Raw genomic sequence first — 14,139 nt, 5'->3', positions numbered from 1 at the left:
GAGATGTAGAAAAGAAAGACAGTCCTAGTGACGTACTCCAGCACTTGACTTACTCTAGATTTCAGCATTTGCTTCCTTGTATCCAGAGATAAGTTCATAACTTATAGGAGCAGAATTAGGCCATTCAGCCCATCGTCTACTCTACCATACAACCATGGCGGATCTATCACATCTTATCTCACTCCACCCCATTCTCCGGTCTTCTCCCCATAACCCATGGCACCCTTACTAATCAAGAACCTGTCAATTTCCACCTTAGAAATATCAATTGATTTGATTTCCACAGTCATCTGTGGCACATAATTCCACAGATTCACCACCCGCTGATGAAAGAAATTCATCCTCATCTCCTTTCTAAAGGTTCATCCTTTTATTTCCGATAGCCTCGGCAATAGCCTCTGGTCCTAGACTCTCCCACGAGTGGAAACATCCTCTCCACATCCACTCTATCCAGGCCTTTCACTATTTGGTACGTTTCAATGAGGTACCCACTCATCCTTCTAAACTCCAGCGAGTGAAGGCCCAGTGCCGTCACTCATCATATGTTCACCCACTCATTCCTGTGATCATTCTTAAACCTCCTCTGGATCCTATCCAGAGCCAGCACATCCTTCCTCAGATATGGTGCCCAAAACTGATCACATTACTCTAAATTTGGCCTGACAGTATACCTTATAGAGCCTCAGCATTACATCTCTGTTTTTGGAATATATTCTAGCTTTCTTGAAATAAATGCTGTTCTTGAAATGGCATTCACCTTCCTTACTACCGATTCGACTTGCAAATTAAAGTTTTTGGAAATCCTGCAACAACACTCTGCATCTGGGAGCTTGCATCTGGGAGTCTCGGGGACTTCCATTGATGTGGAAAACTGTTGCTATCACTGAATCCTGGGGGGGGTTGTTTATCTTTGCCTAATCATTGACTGTATTACTCTCAAGGCAACCATGTAATCAGAGTCACATCACTGTCTTTACTAGTATCTGCTGGTCTGCACTGTGACAGCTTGAAGAACAAGTCTTTGAAGCAGCAGAGTGAATGGAACTAGGTAAATTATGAACTATTAACATTTGTACTCTCTGGGGAGATCCTGTACAAAGTCCTTAAACATCACTGGCATAATTTTCACTGGCATAATCCCACCCACCATTTCCTTTCAGCAGGTGGCTGATGCCACTAATAGTTTAGCTCTCCATGCCCCAGGGTCCTGCTGTTTCAATAACCATTAGCTGAAATGTTTTATACCCTATTTCTGAATGGGCTGCTAAATAAACTAATCCCATTTTGTATTAAAGTTGACCTTGGTAGATTTGAAATGACCAAGGCAGCGTACTATACAATTCTCTTCTATTTTCATAAATATTGAAGAACCTTGTATTTACTTGTAAGACGTGAGCAGTTCTCTGCCAATATATGAAACTCACCAGGCACAAAGTGCTGGAGTAACTCAGAAGGTCAGACAGCATCTCTGGAGAACATGGTTAGGTGAAGTTTTGGGTCAAGACCCTTCTTCAGGCTGTCATCTGCAATTCTTTGTTTCCACATTATGAAACACATCAGGTTCATTCAGCCACATCAGCCCAGTCCCCAGTTTGACTTTACTTTTTTTAATGTCGGAAATGTAATCGGAAAGTATAAATGACAATTGTGTCCCTGTTTCCTCCAACATCCCTCACTCTGGCTTTACATTTTGCTTTTTTTTCTCTCCTTATCTGAGACAATTTTGTATCTTTTTCATCACTAACCTTTGTCCACCAGCTTGCCAATCAATCCTATCAACTCCTTCCCTCACCTGTATCCATCTATCATTTGCCAGGTTTTGTCCCACCCCCACCTCTTTTCCTGCTTTCTCTTTACAATCAGTTTGAAGAATGATCCCAACCCGAAACGTCACCTATCCATAGATGCTACCTGACCCACTGAGTAACTCCGGCACTTGGTATTTTACGCAATATTCAAGCATCTGCAGTGTCTTGATAATACTTTCTCATCAAAATCAATCCAATCTGTTGTCTTATTTTGTTTGCATTCATTTGTTTGTACTGTTCTTGTGATCTTACTGATTGCAAGGGACGATCACTAAGTCCAAAACCAATAGCACTGCAGTTCTTATGTAAGACTTGTATCAAGCTAGATAGAGCAACACTGAAGATAAGTGGCTAAGCTTCAAGTTAATCACTCTTCTTTGGAGAAAGATATCAAAAAGATAGCGCCTCAAGAGCTGATAGATTCCAGACGCTCTGAAAGTTTAATTGGCCAACTTAGATTTTTCCTGATCCATGAATCCAACACACACCACCTCTATTTTATCACTTGTTTATCAAGTGTCTTTAAAACTCATAAATATTTCACTGGAACAAAAGCCAGAATAAAAGCCGGATGTTAGGTGACATTTTCCAACCAGCTAATTTGTCAAGGTAAATACTCATCCTACGATAGTTGCATTTTGTTACTTGAAATTACCGTGAGGTAACTGTTCAATCGCATAAGAGTTTATTTATTTATAAAATGTATTCTTAAAAGTACGTTATAATAGGTAGCTTCAACTCGAATATCTAGTTTCCCTATTGACTAGCCTTTCCATGTCCTTAAATTGCAAACTGTTACCATTTTAAATTCCACAACTCTAAAAAAAAAAATTTAATGAACCTTTAAAAACTACTTTCGATGCGTAATATTATCACATTATAAAACTCCTAATTAAATTATTGCTCAGGTAGTGTACCTTTAATTCATAAGATGGGGTTGAATGACGTTGAGATGGATAATTGAGGTCTGAGGCTTTTAGCTAGTGGTGGTTACTTCAATTACTGTTTGGAAATTAAATGATTTTTTTTTAGTTTTAACCAATAAAACATGAAAAAGATCTGAAAAACACAAATGGCTACACGAAAAACAATAATTTTCTCCACAACATTTGGATCAGCTAATAATGTCACCTGTTTATTTTGCTTTTAGATTGCCATGTGTTCCTGTCAAAATGTTACATTGACTATTAGGGCCTGTGTCAATCAATAGTATGGCGTGGTAAATAAGGCCGGAGGAGTAAAATTACAACCTGAATGGATTCTCAGAGGCAAAACAAAGGGAAAATAAACATTGATCATTGAAATTACTCTGACCTTGAATCCTAGTAATGCAGTGCAGAGCATTCCCCCCTGCATAGTGCTGTTACCCCCACAAATCCCCACAAGGATGGGCTTATTAGTTAGACTCCAATCAACCCACAATAGGGCAGAATGATAGGCTCAGCCCCATCCCTAAATCTGTAACTTAGTCTTGGATTTCCTTGTTTCCCAGTGGGTTCGTTCAAGCTCACTTGAATTTGAATGTCAAATTACTGGCAGGTCAGCATGAATCTGCTCTTTTGCAAGGTGATCAGAAAAGCACTGCGCTTGATTATGTATGGTGGTTGGTTGAATTAATATTTTGTTCAGTGTGCGAGCTGCTAAATGTAGGACTTTTAATTATATGTAAAAATCATACAGAACTGGTTCTAAATTAACAATAACGACAATTCTGCTTTAATAAAATTGTAGTTTCTGTGCACTTTGAATGTATACCTTAATTTAATTGTATACTGACTGCCATCTTTCAAACTAATGACAATACAGGACATGAGGAAAATGCAAGGGCTAAGTTGCATAGCATTTTCTTTCTCATATAATATAAATTAAGTGGAAGCTCAAGATCAAAAATTCAAATATGCGATCAAAGATATTATACCAGGCACATCTTTCGGAATTACTCGAATTTAGAAACTGCTGAACTTTATTGCATCTCATTAATTCTCTCCTCTGCCCTTATGATTTGTTTTGAGTTAACCCACCTTCCAACAGTGCTTCCCTTTCAGTAATATTCCATAAGGGAAAGATATGGCCAGTGTACAAATTACTGAATTTTACTACTGAAGAGGAGGCCATGTGTCACAGAGTGTATGTGTTGGTTAAAATGACAATCCAGCCATTTCATAGCTCTTGCTCCATCATTTTGTAGAAGCAAAATACAAAAATTTCCAAATACAAATACAAATATCTTTCAAGAATGCATTTCTGCTTCTAGTGGACATTCAGATGTTAAGTTTCAGATCCCCACCACATGTTGGAAGTATAATATTCTCCTTAACTTCATATTTCCATTGAATGTTCCAGACCTTCACTGGAAACATTCAGCAGGTCAGGCAGCATCTTTGGAAAGAGAAATGATTAACATTTCAGTTCTGAGGCCCTTGATCTAAACTCTGAAAACAGGTTATTTTTAAATTGCTGAAAGGTTGGGGAAGGAATGGTTTGAAGAAAGGAGATATCTCTGACCGGCTGAAGCCAGGATTGCTATACTCATTCGGCTGTGCATGGCGCAGTGTAGTTATTACCATAGGTTAACAAACAAATTTAGAGAGAAGGGAAGCAATGAAACATGTAGGAACTGTGAACTGCAGATCAAAGACGCGGCTAACATCTGAAATAAAATGAAGAATGTGGGAAAGATCAGGTCACATCTATGGTGAAGGGGAAAATCTAGGTTAAGATTAGAGATGAAATGGACAATTCTGAAAGCAAGCTAGCTGAAATTAAAATAGTTGCAAAGAGGCCCATTGCCATCAAATGCTCATCATACGTTAGCCCAGTCATCCTCGGGTTAATTCACGTAAATGTCCTCTGTGCTCTCCAATGCCAGCACATCCACCCTCAATTATAGGGCCCAAAACTGGTCATAATACTTCAAATGCAGACTGACCCGTTCCTTATAAGTTCCTTATAAGTTCCTCAGCATTACAGCACTATTTTGATATCATCATTAGACACGGTGAGGTACTGAAAGATTGAAGGGTGGCTATTGTTGTGCTTCTGTGCTGTTTTTGAACATTTTCAGTAATAACGAGAAATGAAACATGAAATTTTCAGATAAGGCAATTTTAGGCTCCACAGGAAAAATCTCTACCGGAATATAACCATATAACCATATAACAATCACAGCACGGAAACAGGCCATCTCGGCCCTACAAGTCCATGCCGAACAAATTTTGTTCCCCTTAGTCCCACCTGCCTGCACTCGTACCATAACCCTCCATTCCCTTCTCATCCATATGCCTATCCAATTTATTTTTAAATGATACCAATGAACCTGCCTCCACCACTTCCACTGGGAGCTCATTCCACACCGCCACCACTCTCTGCGTAAAGAAGTTCCCCCTCATATTACCCCTAAACTTCTGTCCCTTCATTCTGAAGTCATGTCCTAATATGTTAAACTTTTATCGTTAGTGTGTCATTTTTTCGAGAAGATGTGATTATACACAAACACACACACTGACAAATAAATATACAAGATCAGACTTTTAAGTAAATAGGTGCAAGATGAGGCCATCTTTTAAAAGACATCTAAAGTGCAGCAAGTGATTAATTCCTCTTGAAAACCAGGGAATCAATATCTTTTGGCAGAATTGGGGAAAAAAAAAACCCAAATAGTAGCCCAGATGTACAGTGTAAGTTGCAGCAGGAGTTAAAACTGGCATGTAACAAAGGTAATGCCACTGTGGTGATGGGGGATTTCAATATGCAGGTAGACTGGGAAAATCAGGTTGGTTCAGAACCCGAGGAAAGAGAGTTTGGAGAGTGTCTCCGGGAAGGATTCTTAGAGCAGCTTGTAATGGAGCCGACCAGAGAAAAGGCAATTCTGGATTTAGTGTTGTCAAATGAACCAAATTTGATAAAGAGAACTCGAGGTAAAGGAACCGCTTGGAGGTAGTGATCATAATATGATTAGTTTTAATCTGCAATTTGAGAAGGTGAAGGGTAAATCGGAAGTGGCAGTGATGCAAGATTTAGGTTTGTGGGAGAGGGAAGGACGTCATATGTGGTTCTGATAATGAAGTTCAACTTATTTGACTCCATGGTCCACAGCTCTCTCCATGTGATCTTCCTCCTCTCAATGCCATCCCACATCATTCAGCGGCCTTGTTTGGCTTGGGATATGGCTTTGGCACACCTGGCTGCTTCTTCCTGGTGGCACACCTCCTCCACCACCAGGTGCCGACGTTCAGCTGGAGTAGCCTTTTGCCAGGCAGGTTTCATTGCTCCCAGGCCAAAGCCCCCTCGGCCTTGTTGGACATGGCCCACTATGTCCCGGTGTTGGAGGGTGGATTTTGCATAGATGGCAAAGGTGGCAAAGGTGGCAAAGGGGTGATCTGACAAGTATATAAACATTTTCTCAGGATGGAAATGTCAAACATTAGAGGGCATAGATTTAAAGGGTGATTGGGGAAGTTTAAAGGAGATTTATGAGGCAAGATTTTTTAAGTCAGAGGTGCGTGAAATGCACTACACTTGGTTTCTTGGTCCTCCAAAATATTCCAAATGGAATTTAAACTAGAGGTGAAAGACACCTGAAGTATTATGTGTAATCTCGTTATCGATGTTCTCCCTACTTAAGAATGAATATAATTGTCAGAGGCAATTAATTTCTGAGTTGGTAGAAATGTCATATGAGGAGAGATTAAGGTTTGTATTTCCAGACTTTAGAAGTTTTGAATGAGAGTGATCAGATTGAAACTTACAAACTTCTGATAATACTATTCAGCCTGGCTGGGGTGTCCAATCTGAGGTTTTAGTTTTGAGGTACAGGAAAAGGTTTGGGACTGAGATTAGGAGAAATTCCTTCACCCAGAGGGTGGCAAATGATCATAGATGTCACATTTTCAAATGTTTTCATGAAGAAGTTTAATCAATTGAGCCATTATACAGATTGATTTTTTTTTTTAAATTAAAACAAAACAGTTAAAAAACTTTTTAAAAAGTTAATCTGAGTTTTTTAACTTTTTTTCATCACATACCTGTGATCATGGCAGATGCTGGAGTTTGGATGTCTTAAAATTCCAGGTTAAAAATCCAGTAATGGCTGAATAAAACAATTAATATTTCAATGGATATCAAGATTGTCTCCAGTCTTTCCCTGCAACATCGTGAGGATATCAACAGAATATTGGAGCAACAGTGACAATTAATATGTTTCTGCCCAACATGCACAAATGTTTGAAAGTGAAGGATAAATGGAGACGTGCACAAAGGTTTGCACTGTAGAGGGCAACAGTGAGCTTTTTGAACACCATCTGGTATTACGAGTAATCACATAGGTAATAATAGAATCTAAGTCACCGTCTGTCGCTTTCTGTTTTCTAGAAACAACTCTTGGTCCACCATTTTATTGGGAGTGTATGACCCCACAGACAAGCACCAGGCCATCATTTCCCACACTGTTTCCGATCTCATTACCTCTGGTAATCTCCCCTCCACAGGCTCCAACCTTCCCAAATCTGCAAACCGGACATTGTTTCTGCCTGCTCCTGCCCCACATAAATATCCAAATACTTTGATTCCATTGTATTCCCGTTGAGCAGTCCCCTCCTGCCTATGATCCAAGACACCTCACCAGCCTTTCAATAACTTTCAATTTCCAGGCTCCCATTACCATAGACATCCTGTACCTTTGTACCTCCATTCCCCAACAGGAAGGACTCGAGGCCCTCTATTTATTCCTTCAGCAGAGACCCATTTAGTTTTACTCTCCTCTGCCTGGCAGAACTTGTCTTCACCCTCAACAACATCTCTTTTACACCCCCACTTTCTTTGTTAAAGGCGTAGCTATGGGTAATCGCATGGGCCCCAGCTATGCTTGCTTTTTTGTTGGTTTCACAGTACACTGGTACCATCCCCAACTCTTTCCACACAACAGCGGCAACTGCATTAGTGCTGCCTCCTCTACCCATGTAGAAGTTCATTAACTTTCTCACCAACTTCCACTAGAACTATCTCTGACACCTCTCCCTCTCTCATTCTCTCCTTTTTTGATCACTTTGGCTCTATCACAGGCCCTTGACTAATGTCTACTACAAACCCACCAACTTCCACAGTTTTCTGAACTATACATCCATCCACCCTGTCTCATGCAAATACGCCATCCAATACTCTCAATTCGTCCGTCTCTCCGTTTCTGCCACCAAGATGAATGCTTTCCATTCTAGGATATCTGAGATGTCATCTTTTTTTAGTAAATGCGTTTTTTCTCCTGCTGCCATACAGTGCATGGGTCCCTCATCTGCATCTCATCTGTGTCTCATAATTATGCTGTCGCTCACCCCCCCCCCCCCCCCCCCCCCCCCCCTGCCCCTGCCCCCAACAGAACATGGATAGAGTTCTCCTAGTCCAGTCCTCACACAACACCTGCTTCTCTAACCTTTCTACCACATCTAAAATGATCCAACCACCCATCTTCACTTTTTTCAACCTTCTGCAAACATTGCTCATTCTACAAATCCTTGGTTCCCTCCCCTTCCCAGATACATTCCCCTGCTAACACTCATTCATTAGAAACGGGAATAGTCCCCGAGGATTGGCGTATTGCGCATGTTGTTCCATTGTTTAAAAAGGGTTCCAAGAGTAAACCTAGCAATTATAGACCTGTTAGTTTGACTTCAGTGGTGGGCAAATTAATGGAAAAGATACCTAGAGATAATATATATAAGCATCTAGATAAACAGGGTCTGATTAGGAACAGTCAACATGGATTTGTGCCAGGATGGTCATGTTTGACTAATCTTCTTGAATTTTTTGAAGAGGTTACTAGGGAAATTGACGAGGGTAAAGCAGTGGATGTTGTCTATATGGACTTTAGTAAGGCCTTTGACAAGGTTCCTCATGGAAGGTTGGTTAAGAAGGTTCAACTGTTGGGTATAAATGGTGGAGTAGCAAGATGGATTCAACAGTGGCTGAATGGGAGAAGCCAGAGGGTAATGGTGGATGGCTGTTCAGATTCAGATTCAGATTCAGATTCAGATTCAGATTCAGATTCAATTTTAATTGTCATTGTCAGTGTATAGTACAGAGACAACGAAATGCATTTAGCATCTCCCTTGAAGAGCGACATAGCAAACGATTTGAATAAATAATAATAAGTGACCGGGGGGGGGGGGTGATTGGCAGTCACTGAGGTACGTTGTTGAGTAGAGTGACAGCCGCCGGAAAGAAGCTGTTCCTCGACCTGCTGGTTCGGCAACGGAGAGCCCTGTAGCGACTCCCGGATGGTAGGAGGGAAAAACAGTCCATGGTTGGGGTGAGAGCAGTCCTTGGCGATGCTGAGCGCACTCTGCAGACAGCGCTTGCTTTGGACAGACTCAATGGAGGGGAGCGAGGAACCGGTGATGCGTTGGGCAATTTTCACCACCCTCTGCAATGCCTTCCGGTCGGAGACAGAGCAGTTGCCATACCATACTGTGATGCAGATGGTAAGGATGCTCTCGATGGTGCAGTGGTAGAAGTTCACCAGGATCTGAGAAGACAGATGGACCTTCTTCAGTCTCCTCAGGAAGAAGAGATGCTGATGAGCCTTCTTGATCAGAGTAGAGGTATTGTGGGTCCAAGAGAGGTCATCGGAGATATTGACTCCCAGGAACCTGAAGCTAGAAACACGTTCCACCTCCGCCCTGTTAATGTGGATGGGGGTGTGCGTGCCGCCTCTGAACTTCCTGAAGTCTACAATGAGCTCCTTGGTCTTCTTGGAGTTAAGGGCCAGGTTGTTGTCAGCACAACATGCTGCTAAGTGCTGGACCTCCTCCCTATAGGCCAGCTCATCATTGTTGCTGATGAGGCCAATCACCGTTGTATCATCTGCATACTTGATGATGGTGTTAGTACCATGTACAGGTGTGCAGTCATAGGTGAAGAGGGAGTAGAGGAGGGGGCTCAGCACACAGCCCTGTGGAATGCCGGTGTTCAGGGTGAGGGTTGAAGAGGTGTGCTTGTCTAACCTCACAGACTGGGGTCTGTTGGTTAGAAAGTCCAGTATCCAGTTGCAGAGGGAGGGGTCGATGCCCAGGTTACCGAGTTTGGTGATCCGTTTTGATGGTATAATGGTGTTGAATGCTGAGCTGTAATCGATGAACAGCATTCTTACGTAAATGTCTCTGTTGTCGAGGTGGGAGAGGGCGGAGTGAAGTGCCGTTGAGATGGCATCCTCCGTACTCCTGTTCTTGCGGTAGGCAAACTGATAGGGATCCAGTGTGGGGGGTAGGCAGCTTTTGAGGTGTGCCAGGACCAGCATCTCGAAGCACTTGGTGATGATGGGGGTAAGTGCAACTGGGCGGAAGTCGTTGAGGCTTGCCGCAGTGGAGTGTTTTGGCACTGGCACGATGGAGGTGGTTTTAAGGCAAGTGGGGACAAGAGTTTATCGAGTTGGAGGCAGGTGACTAGTGGGGTGCCTCAGGGATCTGTGTTGGGTCCTTTGTTGTTTGTCATGTACATCAATGATCTGGATGAATGTGTGGTAAATTGGATTAGTAAGTATGCAGATGATACCAAGATAGGGGGGTGTTGTGGATAATGAAGAGGATTTCCAAAGTCTACAGAGTGATTTAGGCCATTTGGAAGAATGGGCTGAAAGATGGCAGATGGAGTTTAATGCAGATAAATGTGAGGTGCTACACCTTGGCAGGACAAATCAAAATAGGACGTACATGGTAAATGGTAGGGAATTGAAGAATACAGTTGAACAGAGGGATCTGGGTATAACCGTGCATAGTTCCTTGAAGGTGGAATCTCATATAGATAGGGTGGTAAAGAAAGCTTTTGGTATGCTAGCCTTTATAAATCAGAGCATCGAGTATAGAAGCTGGGATGTAATGTTAAAATTGTACAAGGCATTGGTGAGACCAAATTTGGAGTATGGTGTACAATTTTGGTCGCCCAATTATAGAAAGGATGTCAACAAAATAGAGAGAGTACAGAGGAGATTTACTAGAATGTTGCCTGGGTTTCAACAACTAAGTTACATAGATAGGTTGAATAAGTTAGGTCTTTATTCTCTGGAGTGCAGAAGGTTAAGGGGGGACTTGATAGAGGTCTTTAAAATGATGAGAGGGATAGACAGAGTTGAGAATAGGGAAGATTCAAACAAGAGGACATGACTTCAGAATTAAGGGACAGAAGTTTAGGGGTAATATGAGGGGGAACTTCTTTACACAGAGAGTGGTAGCGGTGTGGAATGAGCTTCCAGTGGAAGTGGTGGAGGTAAGTTCATTGGTATCATTTAAAAATAAATTGGATAGGCATATGGATGAGAAGGGAATGGAGGGTTATGGTATGAGTGCAGGCAGGTGGGACTAAGGGAAAAAATGTTGTTCGGCACGGACTTGTAGGGCCGAGATGGCCTGTTTCCGTGCTGTAATTGTTATATGGTTGTTAACACGGCCAATATAACACCTGTCCCTAATCTTCCTCACTCACATTCATCCAGTAACCTCAGCAGTCCTTCCGGGTGAGACACAGATCCACATGCACCTTCTCGAACCTCATCAAATCACCCCCGGCCACCCCCCTCTCTGCACTATGCCCCATCTAGACTGGCATGCTTTTCTCCCCTTCTCCTCCCCTTCCACCTACTTTCCTTCCTTTGGCTTCACAATTAGCAATTCCTCTATCCTTATCTCAAACATTTTTGTCTTCATCATAATCACAATCATACTTTATTAGCCAAGTATGTTTTGCAACATATGAGGAATTTGATTTGCCATACAGCCATGCCAATAAAGAGCAACAAAACACACAAAATACATTTTAACATAAACATCCAACACAGTGACTCATCCACATTCCGAACTGTGATGGAAGGCGAAAAAAAGTTCAAACTCTTCCCTTGTTTGTTCTCTCACGGTCGGGGGCCTCGAGCCTTCCAGGACAATCTTGGCTCCCGTAGCCGGCAACGTTTGGGCCCTCGAGTCGGCCCAATCAAGCTCCTGCAATGGGGGGGAATCTCATCTCTCCCGCGCCAGGCGATCTGCCCCCAGATCGGGTTGGTCAAAACCTTCTGCATCATTTCAAGCTCCCTACATTAGTCGCTACCTGAGACTGCGATCTCTTCAATGGTGAAATCCGCATGCCACAGTTGGAGCGTCGATCCGATTGCTCCAAAGGTAAGTCCACATCCCTGCGGTGGGGCTGAAAGTCAATCCTGAGCAAGGCCGCCAGCACCATGATGTCTAGGCTTTTCCAAACCATCAACCCCCACCCCCTCACTAGTATCTCCCTCTCACTTCCTAGGCTTTATGATACTCCTCCTCTCCTCCAGCTTTCTCCCCTTCCCCAATCACTGACGAATGGTCCCGCTTGGGGCCATCTTATCGATGGTCTCCAGAAAGGCTGCCTAATTCACTGAGTTACTCCAGCACTTTGTGATCTTTTTTATAAACCACCATCTGCAGTTCTGTGTTTCCCCCTGAGTACATAATCATGTTGAAGAAAGTCAGCAAATTATTTTTTGCAAAAGTAAACTTCCTTTTTTTCCAAAACAGCGAGAGGACAGTGGAGCACAGAGAGGGGATGTTGAATTGGAAGAGTGTGAATTATATGAAGGAAAGGCATGCATTTATAACTAGGACTGAGTAAGAGCCTTTGTATTGTACAAATAATTTGGTTCTGAAATTGTGAGAGTGACATTGATGAAATAGTTCAAATTTTAATTTTTAAATTACTGTGATAATGCAAAGATAAGGGATGAGAACAGAAAGGGTGAGTGGAGGTTTCAAATATTTTAGTTTAATTCAAAATGTGAAGTATCCTGTTGTTGTCTGTGGGTGGGCTCCCTCATAACCCCATCCTATCCTGGGCTCTTCCATTTCCAGATTGAGCCCACATGCAAACAGGAGGAACATGGAGTCATAGAGTCATAGAGTGATACAGCGTGGAAACAGGCCCATCGGCCCAACTTGCCCACACTGGCCAACATACCCCAGCTACACTAGTCTCACCTCCTGTTATCTGGCCCATATCCCTCCAAACCTATCCTATACATGCACCTGTCTAATTGTTTTTTTAATATTGCAATAGTCCCTGCTTCAACTACCTCCTGTGGCAGTTTGTTCCATACATCCAGCACGTGTGAAAACGTTACCCCTCAGATTTTCATTATTTTTTTTCCACTTCACCTTAAACGTATGTCCTCTAGTCAATTCCCCTACTCTGGGGAAATGACTCTGTGCATCTACCTGATCTATTCCTCCCATGGTTTTATAACAGTACTTATTTTTCCACTTGGGTGGCTTATAACCAAACTATGAACATTAGTATAAACAAAGAACCGTAGATGCTGGTTTATACCTAAGATAGGCACAAAGTGCTGGAGTAACTCAGCAGAATGTGACATTTAGGGTTGGGACCCTTCTTCAGATTCTCCAATTTGAAGTAGCATCCTCTAGCCTCTCTTTTTCCTGTGCCTCACCCCATCCTGCCCCCGTTTCTCTTTTCCAGCTTTCTCTGCCCTATAACGCTCTGAAGAAGGATCCCAGCCTGAAACGTTGCCAATCCATGTCCTTCTGAGATAGAAACATAGAAAATAGGTGCAGGAGGAGGTCATTCGGCCCTTCGAGCCAGCACCGCCATTCATTGCGATCATGGCTGATCGTCCCTAATCAATAACCCGTGCCTGCCTTCTCCCCATATCCCTTGATTCCACTAGCCCCTAGAGCTCTATCTAACTGTCTCTTAAATCCATCCAGTCACTTGGCCTCCACTGCCTTCTGTGGCAGGGAATTCCACAAATTCACAACTCTCTGGATAAAAAAGTTTTTTCTCACCTCAGTCTTAAATGGCCGCCCCTTTATTCTAAGACTGTGGCCCCTGGTTCTGGACTCGTTCAACATTGGGAACATTTTTCCTGCATCTAGCTTGTCCAAACCTTTTATAATTTTATATGTTTCTATAAGATCCCCCTCATCCTTCTAAACTCCAGTGAATACAAGCCCAATCTTTTCAATCTTTCCTCATATGACAGTCCCGCCATCCCAGGGATCAATCTCGAACCTACGCTGCACTACCTCAATCACAAGGATGTCCTTCCTCAAATGAGACCAAAACTGTACGCAATACTCCAGATGTGGTCTTACCATAACCCTATACAACTGCAGAAGAACCTCTCTACTCCAATACTGAAGTCCTCTTTTTATGAAGGCCAATATTCCATTAGCATTCTTCACTGCCTGCTGTACTTGCACGCCAACCTTCAGTGACCGGTGTACAAGTACACCCAGGTCTCGCTGTACCTCCCCCTTACCTAACCTAACTCTATTGAGATAATAATCTGCCCTCTTGTTTT

This window comes from Leucoraja erinacea, chromosome 4, assembly GCF_028641065.1.
Source record: "Leucoraja erinacea ecotype New England chromosome 4, Leri_hhj_1, whole genome shotgun sequence".
NCBI lineage: Eukaryota > Metazoa > Chordata > Chondrichthyes > Rajiformes > Rajidae > Leucoraja > Leucoraja erinaceus.
This window is presented reverse-complemented; position numbering follows the sequence as displayed.